At 41.1% G+C, this 11,454-nt stretch overlaps 1 pseudogene; it reads right to left on the reverse strand.

Annotated features, from left to right (window-relative positions):
- Nucleotides 1–11,129: 11,129 nt before the first annotated feature.
- Nucleotides 11,130–11,247, reverse strand: LOC124719334 (annotated as a pseudogene).
- Nucleotides 11,248–11,454: the final 207 nt, after the last annotated feature.

Genomic DNA, 11,454 nt, shown 5'->3' on the forward strand with positions numbered 1-11,454 from the left:
AAAGGACTGCGGAAACTGGATGAGCTTTGTGTACGTGAAGCAGAGATAGCTGCTCAGCAAATAACAAAAGAAGCAAGAAAGAAAAGGAGAAGGCAGGCACTGGTCTGTTGTGACACTGAAGAAGACACAAACTATCGGCCAGGGCAATTCTAGTGCATAAAATATGCAGAAATGTAAGTCTGTATTAGAATTAGTAACAAAAAAGTTTTAAACCTCAGTATCTCTGAACTACAATTTTGCAAAAATGACCTGTTTTCTAAACAACTGATGGTGGTAAGGACATAAAATTTTCACAGCATGCCAAGTGTGAGATTCAACACACATGGAACTAGAATAATTAAAATATCCTAAGTTGTTTTGCTTTTATGTTCGTTTATTTACAAAAATCTGTCAAAAAATTGATTGTTTGAAAATGAAAGATAACATGCCCCACAATACAATTTTAGTAATAATTCTAGTTCAGTGTATCTAGAAAGGTGCCTTCAATATTTATGAAAAATTGTAAATTGGTGTCTTAAAAAGTTTCCAAGATAATGGGTCACAAAACTCGATAATTTAACATTGGTGGCGTAGGACAAACAATGTCCCCTTAAAAGCAAATCCGAGTAGTATTGGCTGTTCATTCTGCGCTGCTCTTCCAGATAATCACAAAAAAACTGAACCTTCGGCATCCCAAAAATCCGTCAACGGTGACTTTTGCTGCTGATGCCTGGGTTTTTAATTTTTTCTTGTTAGGTGAGTTGGTGTGCTTCCACTCCATGCTTCGTATTTTTGATTCTGGCCCATAATAGTGAACCCAAGTTTCATTAAAAGATAAAATTTTGTTGAGGAAGTGCTCACCTTTCATTACGTTCCTTTAGCTCTGTTTCCTTGCGTAGCCACGTCAACTGCTTTGGGACCCATCTTGCACATGTTTTGCGGTACTTCAGCTTGTTACAGATAATGTTATGAACTGTATCGGTACCAACTTGAACCTTATCAACTATCATTTCCACAGTCACACGGCGGTCGGCACGAATAATGTCATCAATTCGACTTTCAAGTGAGGGAGTTGAAACTGCAACTGATCGGCCAGAAAGGTGTTCGTCAGTGACTGAGAAGCGACCATTTTTGAACTGGTAAAATTGTAAAAATTTGCACGATTCATTCAACCCTCGCCACATTCTACATTATACAGGGTGTAAATTTTGACAAACCAGAATAACTCGAAAAATAAGCTTCAGACGAAAAAATGTGTAGAATCCAATGCTGATTATTTTCGAGGGGCTCCGGCCGCTGTGACCGAGCGGTTCTAGACGCTTGAGTCCGGAACCACGCGGCTGCTATGGCCGCAGGTTCAAATACTGCCTCGGGCATGTATGTGTGTGATGTCCTTAGGTTAGTTGGGTTTCAGTAGTTCTGAGTCTAGGGGACTCAGATGTTAAGTCCCATGGTGCTTAGAGCCATTTTAACCATTTTTTTCGAGGGGGCATCTGCTGGTGCTAAAATTAGCCGCCCACCCTAGCCCCCTGGGAGTTTTAGTTTTAGCGAATCAAAATTTACGAAGTAAATAAGTAGTTTTTATTTATCTATAACCAGTTTCCATGCAAATATGAGAGGATAGATTTTCTTGAATTACAGCGCCAACTACCAAGAAATGTTTAAGACAAAATGTACGTAATTTTTTTTATGTAGAATCTGATTCTGCAATAAAAAATGGGGGTTCCCATTTGAAATTTTAAAGTTGCCTCCCGCCCCACCCCCAGGGGGCTGGGGTTGCGGGATAATTTTAGCACCAGCAGATGCCCCCCTCGAAAATAATCAACTTTGGATCCTACACATTTTTTCGTGTGAAGCTTATTTTTCGAGTTATCCTCGTTTGTCAACTTAAAATTTACACCCTGTATACTCACTGTTTTCTCGCCTTCAGGAAGTAAAAAACGACTAGCAGAACGTTTTTCAACTAATGTGGACGTTTCAAACGGACTCGCCACCTTGAAATGTATTTCAGAGGTTATAAGCGAAACAATGTTGATACATCAGCTGATCAGGGCTCATCCCAGTGATGCCAACATAAAGCTATAAAAGTATAAATTTGCACTACTAACAGTATTTTCCCCAGGCCAATTTGTCTCTTTAATTATTGAGTGACCCTCGTGTTATTATTATCACTGAGTCAAGGAATTAGTTCTTTAATATGCAGTCTCTCTAAGGAAAGAGGTTACGTCTTTGAAACGAATAAATGGCCAAACATCTCACTAGACGATGTTTTGTTCAGGGGATTGTGCATAGTAGACTAGAGATCAGCTGCTACACACTGACTGTAATCTGTACTCGATGTCTCTGTCGGTCGTCGAACTGCGTGCTGACTCTGTAGGAGTCTTAGCCTACGTTAACTACGGTCTAATTCTCCTTTCTGTGGAAGCCTGTCCGTCGAAGAGGATTTGTTTAAAAGTCTTTAAATTAATGACTGTATAGCGTTTGCAGATTCGAGCTTCCACAGTCCAAAGAAATGTCCCCTAGGCATGCACAAATATTTGAAAATGTGAAACCATAAGATGGAGAATAATTTACGCAATACACACCTTGTTTATGCTGCCGATAAATTGGTTTATTGGCTCATTATTCTCGCACAAAATCAGAAAACGCCTTTCAATTGAAGATGGCGATCTCGCAGCAATGCCTCCTCTCCTAAGCCGTGACACATGCGTCCATACTCATTAAGATCAGAAGCTAGACTATATATTTTCACAATAATTAACATCGAACCAAAGCTCTCTTACTTGTTAGTTCAAGGAATAGAGAGAGAGTGTCATCGATAGTGCTACTTTCTCGCAGGCAGTTTCACGCTGAGTACACTTTAAATAATATGTATCTTGTTCAAAATCAAATTTCTTTCAATAGTTGCTGTGTTTCTTGTGCATGCTTCTACATTTATGCCAATAAAGTTTCATTGACCTCCGATCATACGATTTACATGGTGGACACATTCCAACATGCAAATTGGGGATACAAATAGAACCGGGTATTTACATCTCGATTTCTTTCAATTGCTCATTCGCTGTGTTTCTTTTGCATGCTTCCACATATATGTCTATAAGGCTTCATTGTCCTAACGATGTTTCATTTTACATGGTGGACCCACTCCAATATGCAAATTCGGAATACAAAGAGAACCGGGTATTTACATATTGATTTCTTTCAATAGTTTATTCGCTGTGTTCCTTTTGTATGCCTCTACATATATGTCTATAAGGCTTCGTTGTCCTACGATCATTCATTCTGCATGGGGGACCCACTCCAACATGCAAATTCGTAATACAAAGAGAACCGGGTATTTACATCTGGGGGAAAAAGCGTTTTCTGAAAACGGAAAGCAGAAAAAACAGCTGTAGTTGAACATGCTCCTCAATCTGGAAATCATGGCTACAGTTTTATGAAATCAAAGTTTTTACTACAATGACGAATGTCTACGGCTAAACAGAGTCATTCACGAAGATATGCACATATTTTAATATGTTATTCCACAAGTAAAACTAAACACCTCTGGATGTTCCGGAAGACTACTGCAGATACACGTTTGGGATGTGTCTTATTAGATTCACCACATCAATAACAACAAAATAAATGAAAATTGTGTTTTTCTTTAATCTCGTACAGTTCTGCGATGGCTTCATATTAGCGAAGCTGGTAAATTCCAGGCAAAATGTTTTATTAGCCGTAACTCCGCAAATAAACATTTGCGAACCTACGTTTATATGTTTTTCTTTAGTTTTAGCACTAGAATAACATATTAAAATATTTGCATGCCTTCATGAATCACCCTGTATAGAGAAGCCATAGGAATATGCAATCGTCGACTATGACCATACTAGCCGGAACATTCATCAGATATTCTCATTTTATACTTCGGCTTGAATGAACCCGAGGGGCCCAGATAACATCTCCTGGCAAAACTATCATAAATGGTCACGAATATTTACGTCCGGTAGTAGCAAAAATATACCCCCGCTCCGGCGCCAGTAGCCCAACAATGGAATAGAAAACACCGACTCCAAGGAATACACGATTGTCATAGGTTCACGCGGCGATTTAAAAATTACACACCTCAGTCTAATGCAGTCACAACTCTCTGCTGTTGAAGTTGTTAGAGTTTGATAGCTGAGCGGCACTAGCGCTCCCAGCGGTGAGAAAGCAGACAGCCACATGTGTCTTAAGGATAACGTTTTTTAAATTATTTTCTACTTAATTAAGGAAATCGTTGTTATATTTTTGCGTTCTATGCATTAGTAAATTACTAAGAGACGTGAATTGTCGTGAAATACATTTAAAAAGAGCCGAATCAAACTGATTCAGTGACATGAGCTACGTCTTATTGATGAAGAAATACTTTTGAATATATGTATATTTGCAGCTCATTCCGCAAGACGATATTAACAAATATTTCATACATCATATGCATACATTTCTGTTGGTATTAGTTGTTATTATCACAGGCACTTCCGCGACACTTAAAAAAAATGTTATGGAGTCTAATGATTCGCCCATTCTTACACTTCACTTGACTTTCTAACACACGAATATTTTTGTAAATGTTATTATTTTTGCTTCACAAGCGAATCTGTTGAAGATTCTTGCCGGCCGGCCGGGGTGACCGAGCCGTTCTAGGCGCTACAGTCTGGAACCGCCCGACCGCTACGGTCGTAGGTTCGAATCTTGCCTCTGGCATGGATGTGTGTGATGTCCTTAGGTTAGGTTTAAGTAGTTCTAAGTTCTAGGGGACTGATGACCTCAGAAGTTAAGTCCCATAGTGCTCAGAGCCATTTGAACCATTTGATTCTTGGCGTTTTTGGCTCAGACAAAGAACAGTTTGTGGAACTGGTTTCATCTGTCCTGGGAACCTGTTTTATTGCTTTGGACGATTTATTATCATGCCCTTGTGGTTTTGCCGTTAAGTTACAGTTGGGGATTATTTGGTACGTTCAACAATGTCTTACAATGCATATAGGTTTCCTACGTTCCTCGTTAACTGATTTAGCTGTTGGCTGTAAGTGTGGCGGACAAAACTCTTCTTTGTGGGGGAGGGGAGGGGGTAGGTAGATATAAAATGTCATGTTGGGCGTCCTGGTATTTACTAGCAATTTTTTGTTATCAAAGGAAAACGACGTTATTCAGCATATGAGTGTACATTACAAGAAAATCGTAAATGAACTGTTCTGAAATGTACGGTTGCCTGTTTCCCAGGGTCCTAGGAAACTAAATAATGGCAAATGTGGCGTTTTTTTAGTTATTGTCGATTTTATTACACACATTCCCTATTGAAAAAACTGTTACAAATCAATATAAACGTTATGTACTAGGCCGCAAGTCCAGAAGGAGTTATGGTAGAGGAAAAACTAGGGTGACCAGACGTCCGGATTAATCCGGACATGTCCTTTTAGCTCTTTGTCCGGGGCCCGGGTGGATTTTTACAGTGTCCGGCTTTTTCGCAAAGTTGAGCGTAATACTGTTAAATTTACAATTCGTGCCGTTCTACTGCTCTTTTCTTAAATACTTTAACTACTGGCACAGCTTTCGTGATAAACACTCACAAAGGCGGTGTTAGTAGGTGGCACCAGGATCGTCGATGTTATCGTTGATCGACCTATAAGCGAATGCAAATATCGATTATTAAAAATTTTCGTTTAGTATCTTAGCTTTGTATTGGCTTGGCTTCCTGTAGTGGACGTGTGATTTGTAAGTGTAATTTTTAACCGAGTGAGTTACGTAAAATATTTGGCTACGCCTAACGAAAGTGTACATTTTCTGGTGTTCTTTCCTGCAATTATCCGGCTTTAAGAAAGGGAGAAATGAATTTGAAGCGGAATGTAAGATATGTGGAGATAGAACGTACGTCTCAGTGGCCAATAAAGGTAAGAAATACCTAGACAGATTAACTGTCATGGTTTTATTTCATTGTTTCATAGTCATTCAATTTATTTGTATTCGGAAGGTTAAAAGTGCAGTTTGTGGTGTCACCGTCAGACACCACACTTGCTAGGTGGTAGCCATTAAATCGGCCGCGGGCCGTTAGTATACGTCGGACCCGCGTGTCGCCACTATCAGTGATTGCAGACCGAGCGCCGCCACACGGCAGGTCTAGTCTAGAGAGACTCCCTAGCACTCGCCCCAGTTGTACAGCCGACCTTGCTAGAGATGGTTCAGACGGTACACTGACTACATAGGCTCTCATTTGCAGAGACGACAGTTTAACATAGCCTTCAGCTACGCCTTTTGCTACGACCTAGCAAGGCGCCATATTCAGTAACTATAAGTACTATCTTCAAGAATGTATTCTGAACAGATAATATTGCGAATCATGTACCATTAATGGATTAAAGTTAAGTACCAAACTGATTACGTCCGCTTTCTGAATTCTAATTCCTTATCGTGTTCCAGACCCCACATCAGTATAGTTCTTCCCTCTTCACGCCAGCCTGCGTGAGCTAAAACGCGTGCATTTCGGCCTCCTCTAGTAATACGGTGTTGGCTCTTCTGCCAACACAACACAGTTTACAAACCATTACCTGCTGGTTGAACTGTAGATGTTGATGGCTGTGCGTCGAATGAAGGGAGGTGAACGGTCTTACGTTTTTCGCTTTGTAAACAATTCCGCGTTGTTGACATAACAAAACAATTGACGCCACACTGTCACCACAATGCTTTTAATTTTTTTATATTGCTCAGTTAACCACCTGACCATCAGTAACAATCAACTACTAGTTTTACCGGCAATTCCCGGCAGTCACGTGACTTGTCCAAAGCTGACGGGTGGTATCCTCATCTGCAAATAGCTCGCCGACCTCAGTGGCCGAGCGGTTCTAGGCGCTACAGTCTGGAACCGCGCGACCGCTACGATCCCAGGTTCGAATCCTACCTCGGGCATGGATGTGTGTGATGTCCTTAGGTTAGTTAGGTTTAAGTAGTTTTAAGTTCTAGAGGACTGATGACCTCAGATGTTAAGTCCCATAGTGCTCAGAGCGATTTGAACTTTTTTTTTTTTCTTTTTTTTTTGCGAATAGCTCAAAAGGCTCAGAGCACTATGGGACTTAATATCTGAGGTCATCAGTCCCCTAGAACATAGAACCTAACTAACCTAAGGACGTCACACACATCCATGCCCGAGGCAGGATTCGAACCTGCGACCGTAACGGTCGCGCGGTTCCAGACTGAAGTGCCTAGAATCGCTCGGCCACATCCTCATCTGCAGTTTGTAATGGTACTTGAATTACGTAACCATTACGGCACCTCACCTCAACCTGTCGATACCACCAATATTCTACTGTGTTTCTGTAAAATAATTAACATATTTCGGTGACAACATTCAGATTTGATTTCATTAATGTAGAGGTACTTTGATACATCGATATGTTTATATTGCGATGATATTATTCTTATGTGTATTCTTTCTTTTGTCACTATGATCATTGACGTACTTGTAACTCTGATTTTTGGGCGCGTACGCGGTTATTAGAGAGTCAAGTCTTGATCGTCATGTTGAAAAGACGCAAATTGTAGTCAGTTTATGAAATGTCAACTTTAACAGTGAGGAAGGTATTTTCAACTGTTCATGACGTCGCCTTTCCGACTCAGATCTTTTTTTAGTATATGACTTGTAAGTACTGCATCTTTTCCAGTCAGTACAAACTTTAATTTTATTAATGAACTATATACCTCATATGTTTTAGAACAGTTAGTCTAATTGTGAAGACGACGCTCATTGTAGCGTCGAAACCAGGTCAATTTTGACTTAATATTTGTGATCGAGGGCTTATTTGTTCCAATACAATTTTCAAGTATGTTTTATATTGTGAAGTGATGTTGCAACAAAAGTAATGAAAAAGAAGTGTAACTTAAATTCGGAGTGCTGATTACTTTTTTACATCACCATTGTCGTAACTTGCAAAAGTTTAATCTTCAAGAATGGTTTATGAGACACATCTATAAAACTTTTGAATATCGCAGAATAACACCTAAGCCTCTTTGCATCCGATCTTGGAACCATCACTACCTAGATTTTCGACGATTGAGCCATGAGTTCACAACGAGGCCAGCGTGGGAAACACGAAAAGATGAGTGCCTAGTTTATCCATTATTACAAGAAATGACTTTATTAACTATCCTCTAATGACACCTGCTACATAATGTAACTTTGTTGTTGCCCTAAAATGCAATATTTAGCAGCGTGAGCAACACTACAATCATAATTAATTTTTAACCTTTGTTGTGGTAGGGTTGTTAGAAGTTCACCCGTTTGATGTGTCCTCTTTTTTCTTCCTTTGTCCTCCTTTTTAAACAATTGCGTCTGGTCACTCTAGGAAAAACAGTTTTTTTTTTTAATTTTTGCTATCTGCCCTTCTGCTTCAGCTAACGTAAAAGTCCTCGGTGCTTGGCCTGGCTACGCACTACCGCCACGACACGAGCTGTCCATGTGAATACCGCTCAGCTACCCACGGAGAAAAGTGCTGAGTGCATGGCGCCGCTGAGACGGAACCAATGGAGTGCCAGGGGTGTATGACGTGAGGCTCTCGGGTGATCAGCGACGAGATGTAGCCACGAAGGCGACGCGCTCTATACAACTTCAGTTCAGTGATAAGGGTTGATCGTATCAGAATCGACAGCAAGCCAACACCGACCGATTTCAGGTATACGGGAACTCGGGGCGGAACGGGATACTTAATGTTTAACAATATGTATAAAATAAGGGAACACAAGGAAACACTTCTTAAAGTTATAAAAAAACACCTTGCAGTGTAACCTTCCGCCCCATCCGCGGGGCAGAATGGGATAAGGTTATTTTTTCTTAAAGTAATGAATAAACGTTGAATTTGAATTACGAATATCGTGTTAAACTATGACAAAATGTTGTATAAAAGGCAATTCAGACTAAGGAATGTGTAATTTAAACAATTGAAAAGTCATTCTTCAAAATAAGAGAATATTTTAATGTCATTCTGAAAAATGTACAATGCTTAATAGCCACCAAACCACTAACTACTAGTCCTTTCGACGATTAGTCACAAATCAGTATTTCCTCTTCATCTTCACTGAATTCTGTGCCCGCTTGAAACACCTCTGTCATGCGACCCAGCCCTCATTAGAAACGGAGTAGAAGTCCCCACAGCAGAGACACTTAGCATCCTCTGTCTCTCATCCTCTCTCTCTCTCTCTCAGCACCCTCTCTCTCTCTCTCTCTCTCTCTCTCTCTCTGATTCTGATTCTCTCTTCTCCATCATCTTCTTCCTTTTATTTTTCTCAGGGTCTTTGATGTCCTCTGGTTTTCTTTCTGGGTGTACAGTTTGATATTTTTCCCTTAAGTTGCATTGCACCTGACGTCTCTGTCCTGACATTGTTCATATTTGTGTAACCTCCTCTTTTCTGTAGGCCTACTTTACTTGCGACAGCTTTCTGCAGTTCCTTCTTATATGGAGAATCTGTTAATACGACGGTTTTTCCTTTTCGTGTTGTGGTCCGCCGAGTATTTTGACAGATTAGTGGGATTGGAATGACAGCCTCGAGTGATATCTGGAAAGCTGAGTTGTTCGGCGAACATAGCTGGTTGGGAGAGTTAAACTATGAAACTGCTACTTTGTTGAATCCCATTGCTCGAGCACCAGAGGTGTTTTCTGGCTTGCGAATAGACAGTGTAGGATGCCTCATAATAAATCCTTTAACCCAGTCTTGTCCAGTTAGACAAGTGTGTTCGTCAAATCTGTGTGGTAAGCCATTTCTTTTGGCTAGTTGATAGGCTAGTGATCTGAGATCTTTCATTGTTAGACCAAAAAGTCTGCTTTCCATTGACTTGAGATATGTTACCAGCTCATGTTCTTGTTCTGTAGTGAACACTTTTTTAAATTTCCCATCTGATTTGTCAATTATGTAGTCAGGATTATTCGTAGCTTTAGGCACATATCTTTCAAATGTTAATTTCGGTACGCGGAACTGCTTAGATGCTTTTAAAAATCCCATTTGGGAATTTGAAATGGCTGAAACTGCCATTTCCATCGCTTTTACGTCCCATTGCTATCAGTCTTTTTCGTGTACGGTCGCACCATAGGGAACAGCAATGTGGAAAGAAAAAAGAATGCAGTTTGCTTTCTACTTGCAGCAAAATATGACGGAGCAGAACGGGACACTATACCATTCTGCCCCATCCCGTTCCGCCCCAAGAGCACTTTTGAGGTTAACAACTTTTATGGAGTGTGATAATTGACGTATTTAAACGCATTAAATAACTAAAGTATAACAAATGCCATGCACTTTAAGGGAATGTGTCATTTTAGGGTATACAGTTAACAATTAACAGCTTACCTGGCGTTGAAATTCACCAAACGTAAGAACAGCGCAAGCGGTAACGTGACGGACAACAATTCAATTAGGTCTCACACTTCAAACTAAATAAAATTGGCTGCCCTAACTTCCCTCCCATTCGGAAAAATAGTTACATGCCCATACAACAGGTTGCAGCACTGTGTAGTCTAGAAAAGAGCAATTCCCCATTGCGCCCCGCTATCCCGCTCTGCCCCGAGTTCCCCTACATGCCGACGATGCGAGCTGAAGATGAAGGAGATAGAGAAAGTGTGTGAGGATATTGGAAGGGTAATACAGTACGTGAAGGGAGATGAATATCTAATAGTCATCGGGGACTGGAATGCAGTTGTAGGGGAAGGAGCAGAAGAAGGGTTTGGGACAAGGAATGAGAGAGGACGAAGACTAATTAAGTTCTGCAATAAATTTCAGCTAGTAATAGCGAATATTCTGTTCAAGAATCACAAGAAGGTATACTTCGAAATAGGCGGGTGGTACGAGATGGTTTCAGATTACGTCACGGTCAGGCAGAGATTCCGAAACCAGATAGTGGGCTGTAAGGCGTACCCAGGAGCAGATCACAATGTAGTAATGATGAAGAGTAGCACTCCGTCTTCAGGCCACAAGTGGCCTACCGGGACCATCCGACCGCCGTGTCATCCTCAGTGGAGGATGCGGATAGCATGGGCCTGGGGTCAGCACACCACTCCCCCGGTGATTATGATGGTATTCTTGACCGAAGTCGCTACTATTCGGTCGAGTAGCTCCTATTGGCATCACGAGGCTGAGTGCACCCCGAAAAATGGCAACAGCGCATGGCGGCCTGGATGGTCACCCATCCAAGTGCCGACCGCGCCCGACAGCGCTTAACTTCGGTGATCTCACGGGAACCGGTGTATCCACTGCGGCAAGGCCGTTGCCTGGTGAAGAGTAGTCTGAAGTTAAAGAGATTACTCAGGAAGGATGAGTACGTAAAGAAGTGTGAAACAGGAGTACTATGGGATGATGACGAGTCACGCTTGAAGTTATCTAAGGCTATAGATGCAGCAATAAGGAATAGCTCAGTAGGCAGTACAGGCGAAGAGGAATGGACATCTCTAAAAAGGGCAATCACAGACGTTGGAAAAA

This window comes from Schistocerca piceifrons, chromosome 10, assembly GCF_021461385.2.
Source record: "Schistocerca piceifrons isolate TAMUIC-IGC-003096 chromosome 10, iqSchPice1.1, whole genome shotgun sequence".
Taxonomy (NCBI): Eukaryota; Metazoa; Arthropoda; class Insecta; order Orthoptera; family Acrididae; genus Schistocerca; species Schistocerca piceifrons.